Here is a 16148-nt window from a genome sequence, read left to right on the forward strand (position 1 = left end):
ATATCTCACGGGCCAGATCTCAGTCATATGGTCACACCAAAGTACAAGGGCTGCTGTTACTAAAGTAGGAAGGGGGAGAGAGAGATGGGGAAGGAGGCAAATGGCAGATTTGACACACCTGAGGAGTTATGTCTGAGTCATCTAATTCTGGGCACCCATGAATCCCAGGAGCTCATGCAAGGACTAGACCAGTTGCTTCAATTCAAGGTGGTAACAAGGGCAGAGGAGAGAGCACTGGAATGGGCATAAAGAGCCTTGGGTGCCAGGTGTGGCTCTCCCCTATTTGCTTTGTGGCTTTGGGTTACTTTCTCCATTTTCTGCACCTCTAAAGAGAGAATTGGATTAGATCTTCAGCAGCAGCACCATCATCACCATCATCTTCATCTTCTTCACTATCATCATCATCACCATCTTCATCATCACCAACTTCACCATCATCATCACCATTTTCACCATCTTCATCATCTTCACCATCTTTATCTTCTTCACTAAAACCCTCATCGCCATCGTCTTCACCATATTTATAGTCATCTTTTTCATCATCTTCATCATCACCGCCACCATCTTCATCTTCTTCACTATCATCATCATCACTGTCTTCATCATCACCATCTTCACCATCATCATCACCATTTTCACCATCTTCATCACCATTTTCACCATCTTCATCATCTTCACCATCTTCATCTTCTTCATTAACATCCTCATTACCATCATCTTCACCATATTTATAATCATCTTCATCATCTTTATCATATCACTAATCACCTTTACCACTTTAATTGATATAATCTTCATCATCTCATACCATCCAGCACTGTCACCCTCTTCTTCACATAATAACATCATCCTCACATCACAAGGGAGCATAAACTTCTTCACTATCTTCACTGACATCATTATCTTCATCATCACACCATCTTCACCCCACCATCATCATCTTATCTTCTTCTTTGTCACCTTTACTGACATTATCATCTTCATCACAATCACTACCACCATCATCATCTTCTTTGACAACATTGTCTCCATGGTCATCATCTTCATCACCATAGTCATCATCACATCATCATTATCATTATCGTCATCACCATCTTTCCAGCTCATTCTGAGCACCTGCTGTGTACCTGGCACTGTGCCAAACTGTCATGCACACGATCTCATTAAATCTTCACTACAAAGGTGTCATTAGGTGCCATTTTCCTCCCCTACCCCATCCTCATTTTTAAAATGGGGAAACAGGCTCATGAAGAATAAGGGACCAGCCCGGGGCATATGGCTGAAAAGTGCCAGAGCTGAAATGCAAACCAAACCTTCGCGTGTCCAAAGGCCCCCTCTGGATTTCCTCTGTGAGGTTCCATCCTCAGCCACCACCCACTCCATGACCCAGGAACCTCAGAGCCCTGGCCTCACCCAAGTGCTGACAGAGTCACTATGCAAATTGCTTCATAGCCAGTTAACCCCTTCCCCTGCCCACTCCTTTGCTCCCCCTAGGCTTGAGACAGAAGTCCCTGCCTTTCCTGCCTTGGGAGAAGGCTCCCTCTTCAAAGTCGGCCTTCCTGGGCAGGGCCTGCCTATTGATGAGGCTAAATTATCAAAGGGCCACATCAAAGCCTGCCAGGGTGGCTTTCTGAAAGGCAATTTACAAAACAACAAAAAAAAGATGCCTGGGCTGTGGGGAGTGGTGGGGCTGAGTTGGTGAAATCTGCCTTGAAAATGTTGGATAAAAAGTTGGTTTTGCTGCTAAAAGAGGTCATGGAGCAGCCCCCACCCCAGCAAAATCTGCACATTGAGATGGGGAGACCTGGGCTCTAGACTGTACCTGCTCATGCAAGAGTCAGAACATAGGGATGGAGGCACCCCTAGCTCAGTGGAAGCAGGTAAACAGAAGCCAGGAAGAGTGGCCTGTGGGGCCCTTGGCCCATCTGCAAGTGCCCTCAGGGGCATGAGGTCTGGGGTCCCTAGGACAAAAGCCCTGGAGCAATGGCTCCTTGTGCTGACATCTGTCCTGTTAAGCCTTAGGTTACCTTTAAATGTCAATATTCCCATTCTGCAGATTGGGGAACTGAGGCATAGAAGTTTCATTTCTGGCCCATTTCTTGTCCCCTCAGGTGGCACCTGGCCAACCTGGGATCTAGACCAGGGCAGCCTGGCTCTGGTCCCTGGGTCCTGTCCTTGTGTCATTGAAAGTCCCAGACTGAAGTCCTCAAGCCAGCTCTAGCCCTCAGACCAGTTTTATTTGGCCAGCATTGGGTTTTCAGGGTTTTCAAGTTAACAGCCAATGGATGAACAATCTCCCAGTGCAGATTTCTTTGTGGCTTTTTTCTGCACCGCAGGTCAAATTGGAATGCCCTCTTAAAATTCCGAGCAGATATTTCCTGATTGGTCCTGGGAGTGCAGCAGTGGTGTGCACTGAGCAGAGACTCAGGGTCTACCGGTGAGCACAGCCTCCTTTGCACACTGCATTCTACTGGCTCATCAGCTTGGAAGGCAGCCTGGCCACCTGGTTCCAGGTGCAGGTTCTGAAAGCAAATTGCCTGTGGTTTAGATTTTGAGTGCCCGACTTTCCAGCAGAGGGCAATCTCCTGCACCTCTCCAGGCTTCAGTGCCCTCATCTGTGAAATGGGAGTGATGACAATCATATCCCTCTCTGAAGGAAGCAGCTTGAGTTCGGTGTTTAAAATAGAACCTGGGGCATGGTGAAAGCTTCCTAAGTGTTGGCTGCTCTCTGCCCTCACTCATCCAAGAGCTCTATGGGAATTAACACATTTAACCTTGACAACAGCCCTGCAGGGCCAGGACCACTGTGAGCACGCTTATTTCATGGACGAGGAACCTGGGTTTTTGCCATGGCTGCTGCTGGTGGGAGTGGGGAGCACTGTTGTCAGGGTGCTGCTCTCCCTGCTGGTGTTACTGTCACTGCTGCTTTTGTTATTGCTGCTAATATTGTCACTTCTGTTGCTGTTATTGCTGCTGTTGTTGTTGCTGTTGTTTTTGAGGTGGTTGTAGTTGTTGCTGTTGATATGGTTGTTGCTGTTGATGTGGTTGTTGCTCTTGTTGAATATGCTATTGCTATTGTTGCTGCCATTGTTGTTGTTGCTATTGCTGTTGTTGATGATGCTATTGCTGTTGTTGTGGTTGTCGCTGTTGTTTTGCGGTGGTTGTCGCTGATGATGCTGTTGCTGTTGTTATTGTTACTTCTGCTGTTATTGTTGTGGCTATTGCTGTTGTTAATGATGCTGTTGTGTTGCTGTTGTGGTTGTTGCTGTTGTTTTGCAGTGGTTGGTGCTGTTGTTGCTGATGATGCTGTTGCTGTTATTATTGCTTCTGCTAATGTTATTATTGTTGTGGTTGTTGCTGTTGTTTTGTGGTGGTTGTTGCTGTTGATGATGCTGTTGCTTTTGTTGTTTCTGCTATTGTTATTGTTGTTGTGGTTGTTACTGTTGTTGATGACGCTGTTGCTGTTGTTGATGATGCTGTTGCTGTTGGTGGTAGTTGTTGCTGTTATTGTTGTGGTGCTGGTGATTGCTGCTGTTTCTGTTGTGGTTGTTGCTGTTGTGGTAGTTGTTGCTCTTGTTGTGGTAGTGGTGGTGGTTGTTGCTGTTGCTGTTGTGGTTGCTGCTGATGCTGTTGTTGATGATACTGTTGTGGCTATTGCTGCTTTTGTGGTTGTTACTGTTGTGGTGGTGGTGGTCGTTGCTCTTGCTGCTGTTGTGGTTGTTGCTGTTGTTGATGCTGCTGTTGTGGTTGTTGCTGTTGTTGATGCTGCTGTTGTGGTTGTTGCTGTTGTTGATGATGCTGTTGTTTTGGTAGTTATTGCTGCTTTTGTGGTTGTTGCTGCTGTCGTGGTGGTGGTTGTTGCTGCTTGTTACTCTTGTTGATGATGCTGTTGTGTTGTGGTGGTGCTGGTGGTTGTTGCTGCTGCTGTTGCTGAGAGGGTGCTGGTTGTGGTCAGCCTGTGGGTCCCAGGCTCTGCTACTTGGCTCCATGTGTGACCCCAACCTGGTCCCTCCCTTCCTCCTGCAGCAGGGGTACAGGAAAAAGCCCAGGACTGCCAGGGAGGTGGTGGAGGAGGGGCTGCTTTGCCAGCCAGGAGCGGTGGGCTGACCTGGCACACCGAGCCATTCAAGGTGCGCCAGACTGCAGCTGCCCCCCACCCAGCCCCAGCCCTTTCTTCTTTCTGCTCTTTGTTCAGGCCCTTTTGATTTGGGAACAAGGCCCCTTTATGTGGCGCCGGCTCCACCAGTCCTCCCTGTCCCACCCGTGGCTGGGGATTTCCTTTTCATCTGGCACTAGGAGCCCCGGGCTCAGAGCAAGACAGCAGGAGGGATTTGGTGGTGTCACAAAACCTGGGTGACTCAGCTTTCAGTGGGGCATTGTGGCCCCGAAGCTTTGATATCTTAAGTGGGAGTCACAGCAAAGTGGAGCCGGGGCGGCAGCAAGGCAATGTTGCCCGCGAGGGTTGCTGGGGGCATGGTGTGCCTGCTGAAAGGGGGCCCCTCTCCCAGGAGGACTATTCCATTTCGGCAGGAGGACTGGCCTGTGACCCTGGACTCTTAAGGATGACATTGAGCAGGGTGGCTGCCTCAGGGCTCGGCAGTCGGCCGCTGCCTCCCACCTGCCCTTAGTTCCTGAGGCTTCCCAGGGGATGCACTTGCAGGCTGCTCTGGCCAGAAGTTTCTAGGCAGAGAGAGGCTTGGCCCCAAGCCCAGAGCCAGGTGAGTCAGTCTGGAGGGGTCTGGGCAGCCCAGGGAGCCAGTCAGGAGGCAGAAGCTGGAGGGAGGCCAGCAGTGAAGCAGGACAGCTGGGGACCACACTGCCTTCACTGCCACTTTTGCCTCTAAGAGGTGTGGGGTCCACGTGGAAACAGAGATGGACTCCCTTTGCCATGGGGTCTTAAGTCAACTATCCTGATTCTCTGTGCCTGTTTCCCCATCTGTAGGATGGAGCACCCATCTCAACCGGGCACCGTGAGGGTGAACATTGGATGTTCTTACAGTGTTTAGAGAAACACCTACGTAGCATGAGTGGAGAGGTTTTACAGCGGTTACCCTCTGGAATTTTTTTTTTTTTGAGACAGTCTTGCTCCATCACCCAGGCTGGAGTGCAGTGGTGTGATCTCAGCTCACTGCAACCTCTGCCTCCTCAGTTCAAGGGATCCTCGTGCCTCAACCTCCCGAGTAGCTGGGATTACAGGTGTGCATCACCACCCCGGCTAATTGTTGTATTTTTAGTAGAGACGGGGGTTTCACCATGTTGGCCAGGCTGGTCTCGAACTCCTGACCTCAAGTGATCTGCCCACCTCGGCCCCCTAAAGTGGTGGGATTACACGCCTGAGCTACCATGCCTGGTCTACCCTGTGTTTTGAAGTCACCTCCTCACCTGCTTGCTGTTCACTGGTGCAGGACAAGGGCCCAGTGATGAACACGAGGTGCAGGCTCAGGCAGTCTTGATACAGCCTTGGACTAGGCCACATGCTCAGCTTGAACTCCTGACCTCAAGTGATCCACCTGCCTCAGCCTCCCAAAGTGCTGGGATTACAGGCGTGAGCCACTGCGCCCCACTTGTGACAAGGATTTCTTGTCAATGGGAGAGGGCCGTGTGCTGACCTTGGCTCATTGGAGGCAGGAAAGTCCAGTGAACATGACAGCTGGCTTTGGGGTCACATGGCTGGTTTCAGATCCTAGGCGTCCTCTGAGTGGCTGAGTAACCTTGGACAAGTCACTCCTCACCTCCAAGCCTTGGTTTCCTCTTCTGTAACACAGAGGCACCCACATCTCCATATCCTTGTGGGGTACTGTGAGGACTCGATGGGCCTTGCCTGATGCTCTGAAGCAATCAACACCTGGCAGGGCCTGCTGTGTTGTGGGTGTAGGGGGAGGGCTTGGAGTTTGAGGGAACCCTGGGCGAACCGTCTATGAGGCCAGAGGTCCTTTTACCAGGTAGGTGGAGCCTCTTTGAGGCAGACACTTCGTTCTCAAAAAAGATGATGACTTTAGGACCAATCAGAAGGAAGAAAGCAGGGAAACTTCAGAACTCTCATCTTTGGGGTAAGAATGACCACTGACATTTGCTGTGGCCCAGGCAAAGTGCTGAGAACGTCACTTCCATTACCCTTTACTCCTTCCCTGGAGGCCGGAGCTGTCATTAACTCCATTTTACCAAATGAGGCAACTGAGACTTGGGATGAAATGTCTTGGCTAAATTTAGAGCTATGAGTGGCAGGGCTGGGCTTTGAACCCAGACAGAAGGATCTCATGCCTGAGCTTAACTGAGGAAGCCCGTGCCTGTCTGGTCACTCCAGGACACCAAACAGCTTAAGCCTGCACCTCTGAGTAGGAAGAGACACTCTACCCACTGCACTCACTGGGCTGAGAGCAGGAGCAACCCAAGACTCAGAAAACTGAGAGTTCACCCCCTGGAAGGGCAGCAATCAGGGATCCTCAGCTGCCCATGAGCCCAGCCAGGGGTGGAGTCGTGGGGTACTTTCTCGTGTCCCTGGGAGTCCAGGAAGCCTCCTCTCTTTGCCCACATTGCACTGCGAGGAGGTGCTGGAAGGGGCAGCTCCATGGCAGCTGGTTCACAGAGAGTGGTCTTGGTGGAGGTTTTCAAAAAAGGCCACAAGCTCTTTGACATTCCTCTATTGGGAGGCAGGGCCTGTGTCCCCTCCCCTTGAACCCAGGCAGGCCAAGTCCGCTCCTAATCAGTAGAACTCTGCAGGAGTCATGCCATGTGCTCTCTGAGGCTAGGTCAGAGGTGGTAGCACAACCTCTGCCTATTCTCTTGCCAAGCTTGCTCCGGGAACACTCTCTCTCAGAACCTGGTGGCCATGCTGGGAGAAGCCCAAGTCACATAGCAGACCACACACAGACCTGGCCCAGCCCAGCTTTGGGGACATCCCCACCCAGGCACCAGACAATGAGTGATGGAGCCACCCGATGGCCTGGCATCCAGTCCTGCAGTGGCCCCCAGCCTTCTGGTCTCCCCAGCTGAGGCCCAGAGCATGTGAGAAAAGACACAGGCCATCTCCACTATGGCCTACCCAAGTTTCTCACCTGCGGAAGCTGAGAGTGTAATAAAATGATTGTTGGGTGCCACCAAGTCTTAGGGTGACTTGTTACGCAGCCATGGTGATTGGGACAATTTCCCGTGGGCACAACAGGAGGCTTAACAATAAGCCCTTGGCTTAGGCCACCCAACAGCCCTGATGCCTCCAGTCAGATTAGCCCACAAGGAGCTCCCTGGTGTAGATGGGAGTTCCATAGATGGGCCAGGAACAGGGTGTGTGAATGGTTTAAAACTGTACACAAAATGCTGTATATGTGAGTGTTTGGACGTGGGAGGGTCAGTGTCCTTCAGATTCGCAAAAGGGCTCATGGGATCCATGGTATATAAAGGTGGGACTGAGAGTCCCCATCCCTCTGGCCGTACCCCTTTGTCATGGGACTCTGAAGCTCCTCCCATCAAGAGGCGGAGCCTATTTTCCCACCTTCTGATGCGGGACAGGTTTGTGACTGGCTTTGACCAGCAGAAGGTGCTGGAAGTGATGATGGGCACCTTCTGAGATGAAGCCTTAAGGGGCCACACAGCTTCTGTTTTCACCACTGTGGAACATGGACCTGAGACCTTCTGAGGCTCTGGGACCTCTGGACAGCCTGGGCTAGCCTGCTGGGGAAGGTAGGGGATGGCCTGGGCTAGTCCACTGGGGAATGAGAGGCCTCATGGAGGAGAACCAAGGGCCCCAGCAAAGTAGTACCAACCACCCGACATGGGAGTGAAGCCATCTCTGACTCTGGCCCCAGTCGAACCATTAGGTGACCTCAGCCATGTGAGTGGGTCCAGGCAAGGCCAGCAGGAGTGTCACCCAGATTTCTAACTCACAGGACTGTGAGAAACACAACAGTGTTGGTGTTTTGGGGGGATTCGTCCCAGAATCCCTGGGGATGCCAAAATCCACAGATGCTGAAGTCCCTGATAGAAAATGGCATGGTGTTTGCATATAACCTCCCGCAGACCTTAAATCACCTCTAGGTTACTTATAACACCTAATACAATGTAAATGCCCTAAAAATAGTGATTATATGGTATTGCTTAGGGAATAATGACAAAAAAGAAAGTCTGACCATAAGAGATTCAGGCAGGGTCTGTGTCATGGTGTTGCAACCTGTGCTGTAGCACAGGGCCCTGTGATCTGTGATTGGTTTGACGTTTTGCTGGTGCTGTCCTGAATTTTTTTATCTTTTTTTTTGAGACAGAGTCTCACTCTGTCACCCCGGCTGGAGTGCAGTGGCACAATCTCGGCTCACTGTAAGCTCCACCTCCTGGGTTCATGCCATTCTCCTGTCTCAGCCTCCCAAGTAGCTGGGACTATAGGCGCATGCCACCACGCCCGGCTAATTTTTTGTATTTTTAGCAGAGATGGGGTTTCACCGTGTTAGCCAGGATGATCTCAATCTCCTGACCTCATGATCCACCCTCCTCGGCCTCTCAAAGTGCTGGAATTACAAGCGTGAGCCACCATGCCCGGCCCTCTTGATTGTTTTTTAACAAGAGGCCCCACAATTTCATTTTGCACTGAGCCATGAAAACGTGGTTATGTAGCTAGTTCTGGATACAGGCTTCCTTACTATGCCAAAGACTGGGCATGTCAGCTGCTCCACTGATCCCCCTCATTCCATCAATGTTTCTATCACGCTCCAGTTCCCTTTTCTCTACTCAGATCAACAACTCTGACATACCAACTCACTTCCAATGAGAACATCCAAGGCCACGCTCTTGTAGGCACTACCACTCTTTACAAATTTCCTTCTGAAACATCCTCTAAAAAGACAAGGAGAAATCTCTACTACTACTCACGAGGCCCCAGATGGATAACTCTGTATTCAGTGTGGAGAGTTTTGTGAATTTGTTCTCTACATTAGTCATGTGTAAAAAAAGGAAAGTCTATACATGCTCAGTAGAGATGCAATCATCCTTTAAAAAAAAAAACATTTTAGACCCAAGTTGGTGAGTTCATGGATACAGAGCCCATGGATACAGAAAGCCAACTGTAAATAATTTTGCTTTGGTTTGGTTTTCTGAATGTTAAATTGTGGTTTGTAAGCCACTCTCCTTCGAGGTGGTTTGTTATGCAGCAAGAGATAACTGAGACCATGAGCCTCGTTCTTTGTCACAATGGTGCAAAGCATTGAGTAATTTCTGGAGGCCATCAGATGGGAGTGGGGTCCAAGACAGCTCCCCCTGGGGTGGGGACATAGTGGTTGTGGTTTGATGGTTGACATGGCTTAGTCACAGAGGACCCTACATCCTGGTCTGCTCAGGACAGTCCCAGTCAGTGCATGGGCTCCTAGCACCCTCTTCCACTGTCCTGGGTTGGGTGATAAATCATTAGTGACTCACTAAACACACGCTGGAAACACAAGTGCAGGTGTGGTTGGGCCCGGTGGGAACAGCAGCACTGCCCGGACCTGACCCTGTACGGCATCACCCTCTCCAACCTCCTGCAGACAGCCACCAGAGCTCTCTCTGAGAATTGCTGGATGCCTACTGTATGTGCCTGGAAGACAGGATACGCCTACTGTGTGCACCAGGCTGCAAGAGCCTGCCTGGAAGACACAATAAATCCTTTAACTCCTGCAACATCTGAAATGCAAACCATGGATCTAGACCATTCCAATTAGAAGATGTCGTTTCTCCATTTTCTGGCAACCACATTTAAATTAGTGAAAAGAGGCCAGGTGCGGTGGCTCATGCCTGTAATCCCAGCACTTTGGGAGGCTGAGATGGGCAGATCATCTGAGGTCAGGAGTTCAAGACCAGCCTGACCAACATGGAGAACCCCGTCTCTACTAAAAAATATGAAATTAGCTGGGTGTGATGGCGCATGCCTGTAATCCCAGCTACTCGGGAGGCTGAGGCAGCAGAATCGCTTGAACCCAGTAGGTGGTGGTTGCGGTTGAGGTGAGATGGCGCCATTGCACTCCAGCCTGGGCAACGAGCGAAACTCTGTCTCAAAAAAATAAATAAAATAAATAAATAAATAAATAAAAAGAAACAGGTGAAATTAATTTGAATAACGTTTTTAATTAATCCAATACATGCAAAACATGATCATTTCAGAATGTTATCGATTAAAAAAACACTAACAAGCTATCTTACATTCTTTTTGGGCTACTAAGTCTTCGAAATCTAGTGCTATAAAACATCCCAATTCAGATGCTAAATTTTCCTCAGATATCTGCTCAGATATATATCCTATATCTCAGATATAAATTTCATAAATCTGTGGTTGAAAAAGTATATTCACAAGTCCAAGTTGTTCCAAACCTACATAAAAGTTTTCCAGTAACTAAATCAAGCATCTGTTTTTATTTTATATACATGTATTTATTTATTTAGAGACAGGGTCTCACTCTGTCATCCAGGCTGGGGTGCAGTGATGTGATCACAGCTCGGCTCACTGCAGCCTTGACTTCCTAGGTCTGGGTGATCCTCCCACCTCAGCCTCCTAAGTAGCTGGGACCACAGGCCCACATCACCATGCTCGGCTAATGTTTTTGTATTTTTTCTAGAGATAGGGTTTCAGGCTGGTCTCAAACTCCTGAGCTCAAAAGATCCTGTTGCCTCAGCCTCCCAAAGTGAAGGAATCACAGGTGTGAGCCACCATGTCCACCTAGCACATCTGCTTTTAAAACTAACTTTTAATTCATTAAGATATAGTAAAATGAAAGATTCAGTTCCTCAGTCACACCAGCCAAATTTCAAGTCCTCAATCACCACACATAGCGATGGTTATTGAACAGTGCAGACCGAGAGGTTCCCTGTTTTTCCAGTTGGGTAAACTGAGGCTCAGAGAAGGGAAGTGTCTTGTCCAAGGCTTCGTATCAGGTTCTGCCTGACTGGGGACCAGATCGCACTTTTTGGCCCCTGGTCCCTGTTGTTATGCCTCATGAATTCACAACTCAGCCTAGCTCAGGCACTAAATGCCTCCATATCTGTCCAGTCTACAATCCACTGAAGCCATAAGCCTTCCTAGGGTGGGGTGGGGCAGTCTCGTGGGGTGGGGGGCAGTGCCCAGGCATGGAGCCTGACAGCTATGGCTGCTGGACAGCAGGTTCCTGAAGCTCCCAAGGCTTCATTGTCCCCATCTGTGGAAGGGGATTGTCGTCCTTTCTCATATAGCCGAGCTGCCTGGGCTAGTGGCTGACAGCAGCTCTGTGCCTTGGTTTCTCCATCTGTAAAATGGAAACAGTGCAGACGAGATCCACCAGCCTCCTCTGCAGGGCCATTGTGTGGGAAAGAATCACTGCCACAATTTGGGGGAGGAGATGGGCACCGTGGGAGCCAGAGGAGAGAGTGCAGTTCTAATCGTGTCCCCCCAAAACCCATGGCCCAGTCCCAACTCCCAGTACCTGGGAATGAGACCTTACTTGGAAAAAAGGACTTTATGGATGTAATGAATTAAGACGAGGGCATGCTGGGGGAGGGCGGTCTCTGCTCCAGTGACCGGTGCCCATGGGAAGGAAAAAGAGAGACACTGTCGTGCAAGGGGAAAGGCCACCGGTGGACAGAGACAGAGATTGGAGTGACGCGGCCTAGAGCCAAGAAACCCCATGGCCGGGCGCGGTGGCTCACGCCTGTAATCCCAGCACTTTGGGAGGTCGAGGCGGGCGGATCACGAGGTCAGGAAATTGAGACCATCCTGGCCAACATGGTGAAACCCCGTCTCTACTAAAAAATACAAAAATTAGCTGGGTGCAGTGGCACGTGCCTGTAATCCCAGCTACTCAGGAGGCTGAGGCAGGAGAATCGCTTGAACCAGGGAGTCGGAGGTTGCAGTGAGCTGAGATCACGCCACTGCACTCCAGCCTGGCGACAGAGCGAGACTCTATCTCAAAAAAAAAGAAAAAAGAAAGAAAGAAACGCCTTGGAAATTTGTTGGAAGGAGCCTGCCCAGTGCGCAACCCTGCTGGCATCCGAGTCTCAGACTTCTGGCCCCCAGCACAGTGGGTGGATGCATGTCTGGTGTTTTAGGCCCCTCACTTTGTGGGACATAGTGACAGCAGCTCCAGGACAGTAAGATAAAATTGATCTGATTCTAATCTCCATCCCAGTAGGGCCTGCCGGAGAGCCCAGCGCAGTGGGCCGGATCCACGGGTTCTCTCCGTTTCGCAAACCAAAGTCAGGAAGCAGGACTTGGGGTTGTAAACACCAGTCAGCTGGGCTGTGGGGCCAGACTCGACCGCCCCAGCCTGGGAAGGGGATGCGGCTCTGGCCGCCACTCCGCCCGCCCTCCCCTAACCGCGACCGCGTCGGCCTCCTCCGCCTGCCGAGCTCACAATGCGGCTCCACTTGGCCCCTTGAAAGTGGCCGCCCGGGTTCCAATTAGTTGTCATTTAAGGACCTTAAGTGATGTCCTCCCAGCCGCTCATAACACACGCTCGGCCCCTCTGGAGCCTTTTCTCTTCCCCTAGCTTTGAAGATAAACGGTTTTTTGAAGACCACAGCGTTTTTTCAAAGCCAGAAAAATGGGGGTGGGACGGCTGGAATGCAGAGTGCTCTGAGGCGGGGAGCAGTGGGCTCCGCTGATCCTTGTCCTGCTGAGCAGCCTAGGGTGGGTGGCTGTGATGCCCTGGTGTGGATGCCAGCAAAAGGCTGATGGATGGGGGTGAGCCTACAGGTGGAGGACAGAGGTGTGAGAGCGGGCCTGAGTTCGAATCCTGAAGCCACTTCCTGGCCATGAGACTGAGCGTGTCGTTCAGCCCTCTGTGGTCAACTCTACCTCTGAACCTGGTGTTGGGAGATCCAGTGTGATCTCACCACAGTCGAGATCACTGTATCTGTGATCGTTGAATATAAAGAACCCAGCCTGGAGGTGAGGGGTTGAGCCTATTGGGTCTTCTTGCCTGCTGTGTGACCTCTCCAAGTCTCTTGACCTCTCTGGGCCCCTGACGTCTACTATAAATAAGGAACCGGGTAAGGGGGTGAAGGAGAAAACTCCTGAGAAGGGAGGTGGGAGCAGCTGCAGGAGGCCCCAGCCCAGCTCAGGTGCCCCCTCACTCTTTGCTTCGCAGCAGGGCAGCAGTACAGCCCAGGCTCATGCCCTCAGGGATCCCAGGCCACAGCTTGGATGCTTGTCTGGCTTTCTACTCTCCCAATCCCAGCCCGTAGGCCCAGGGCCTGGCACGTTGCTGCCAGAAGGCGAAGCTGACTGGGCCAGGGGCCAGCAGGCAGCTTGGCTGAGGAAGCAGATGTCCTCTGTCAGGGAGGGAAGAGTGGCCCAGGTCCCCTCACACTCCAGATGATCCAAAGTGCAAGAGAAGCAGATGCCCCCAGCACCGGAGGCCTGAACCAACTGGCATCTGCTGGGGCGATGAGGCCCTCTCCCACTACTGTAAAGAACCCAGGTTCCTCACAGGATGTCCCCCAGCCAATGGAGTGAGAGGCCCGGCCCTCAGCCACAGGGGCCTGCAGGGACCAAGGACTGCTCTGCGTGCAGGGGAGCCAAGGGGTGTGGGTGTAGCATCGTGCAGCGAGGGCACCCCAGTCTCTTCTCTTTCAAGTTTTTTTTTTTTTTTTTTTTTTGAGATGGACTCTTGCTCTGTCGCCCAGGCTGGAGTGCAGTGGCATGATCTTGGCTCACTGCAATCTCCGCCTCCCGGATTCGAGCGATTCTCCTGCCTCAGTCTCCCTAGTGGCTGGGATTACAGGCGCCCGCCACCACGCCCAGTTAATTTTTGTATTTTTAGTAGAGATGGGAGTTCACCTGTTGGCCAGGCTGGTCTTGAACTCCTGACCTCAGCTTATCCACCCTCCTTGGCCTCCTAAAGTGCTGGAATTACAGGTGTGAGCCACTGTGCCTGGCCTCTTTCAAGTTTTCTAACCAAGGTCCACCTGTGACCCCTCCCCAACACCGGCTGCTTGCCCCTTACCCAAGCAAGAGCAGGTGCCCATGTCTCAGCCTGTCATTCAGGTGGCATTTGAAAGTACTGTTTGGTCAAACTTATTTTTACAGTTACATTTGAATTAGAGCAAGTGATGCTGGTCTCTACTGATGATGAAGGTTCAGAGTTTGCTTTCAAATAAATTGGAGTAAAAAAATAACAATGAATCCATGTATTCTTCGCAGATATTTTCTTACTGGCAAGACATGTGTTGGGACGGTTTTAGCTGCCGTGAGCTCTGTAGGGGAGCTCCTGCTGCAGCCCAGTAACTGGGGGTCCAGTGATGCTCCCTCTTGCTGGGACACCGAATCAATGAATGGCCCAAGCAGATATAGAGCTACAACTAATAACCTGGGCTGGTGGCTCAGCTTCTCTACCCTTTGAAGTTCCAGTCTACGTTGAGTTATTCGAATATTTAATACATGTTTGGGTGGTTCTAAATATTTTATCATCACAAAATCCATGAAGTAAGTGTGATGGGGAAACTGAGGCACTGAGCGGTCACAGGACAGGTCAGGGTGAGGCCGGGGGGGAGGACTTGTGAAGCTCTGTGCCGTGGTCACCTTGTCGAGGACTGCGTGGACGCTCATTCATGAGGACAAGGCCACCCTGAAATCTTCCTTCCTGCACCGTGCACGAGCAGCTGGGACAGAAGTGTCCCCAGACTCTTCAAACACATTGCAAATAGTGCTGGTGGCTGCCGCATCTTTTGTAGTCTGGATCTGCTAGAACATCTGTTTGATTTCCCATTGCTAGAGACTGTTGCCTGAATCTCCTTCATGTCCTGAAGCTACCAGCCCATCAGGAAACATTTTCATACGCGTTCACTTCGCGGGCTGTGGAGTCGTCCCTGTTTTAGTGGAAGGTCAGTTGTCCCGTGGCCCGGGTCCCAGGAGCCTCGGTGCTTCAGGAGCCTCTGGGGCTCTGGGAAATGCCCATGCAGAATTACACAGGGCCGACCAGGAGCTGGCCTGAGCTGCTGAGCTCCCGCCCGCTTTGTCACATGGAGGCCACGGCATTTCTTTACCCGGGTCTGGTTACCCTCCGGACGTTCCAGCCTGCCCAGGGAAATGCCGTTTCTTTCAGGTGATGCATTCTGAGCATCAAAGCCCAGGACAGGCGGGAACGCTGTCCCTCTGTCCCTGGATAATGGGCTGCCTTCACTCCCATGGCAAGCACCTGAGTAAGCCTGGAGAATCCGAAAGGAATTGTGAAGTGACACTTTAAGGAAACCCATTCATGGGGAAATGAGTTATTTTTGTTGTCAGACAATGGGGTCAGTCACTCCCCGCCCCATTCCTCCACGCTAATCACTCTGGTGTCTTATGCTTTGTGTCTGCTCCCTGCCAGGACATGCCCCAGGTGATACATGCATGTCATCGATTTTTTATATAAAAATATGTGTATACTTTGTCTCCTGTTTATATATACAATGTCCACTGCTACTTTTTTCCCTTATCTTATCATGACCTCTTTCCCACCCAACACACAGTCTTCATAATTGTCCTTAAAGCTGGGTGATAAGTAGTTCAGAGAGAGGTGGCAGAGCCTGGTAGTCAGGAACACGGCTCCGTGCTGTCAATCCTGGCTCTGCCCCTCAACTGCTGAGCACTGCAGGCAAGTTGCTCCACCTCTCTGTGCCTTCGTTTTCTCATCTCTGGAATGGGGCTATTAAAAAGTCCTTACCCCTGGGTTATAAGGATTAAATGAGTCAATATTTATAAAATGCCTAGAAGGACGTGCCATGCATTAGATCCTCATGACCTTAGCTCATGGCTGGGTGTGAAATGGGAACACAAAATATTGCTGAATGAATGAGTGAGTGAATGAATGAAAGGACAACACATGTTAGTGGAGGAGACTAGGCGTGGTGACTCACGCCTGTAATCCCAGCACTTTGGGAGGCTGAGGCAGGCGTTCTTTGGGACGCTGCACTTTGGGAGGCTGAGATTAGGAGTTCGAGACCAGCCTGGCCAACACAGTGAAACCCGGTTTCTACTAAAAATACAAAAATTAGCCAGGCGTAGTGGTGCATGCCTGTAATCTCAGCTACTTGGGAGGCTGAGGCAGGAGAATCGCCTGAACCCGGGAGGTGGAGGTTGCAGTGAGCTGAGATCATTCCACTGCACTTTAGCCTGGACAACAAGACCGAAGCTCCATCTCCAAAAAAAAGTTAGTGGAGGAGTTATCAGACTGTACTTTGGT

This window comes from Chlorocebus sabaeus, chromosome 1 (genome assembly GCF_047675955.1).
Source record: "Chlorocebus sabaeus isolate Y175 chromosome 1, mChlSab1.0.hap1, whole genome shotgun sequence".
NCBI lineage: Eukaryota > Metazoa > Chordata > Mammalia > Primates > Cercopithecidae > Chlorocebus > Chlorocebus sabaeus.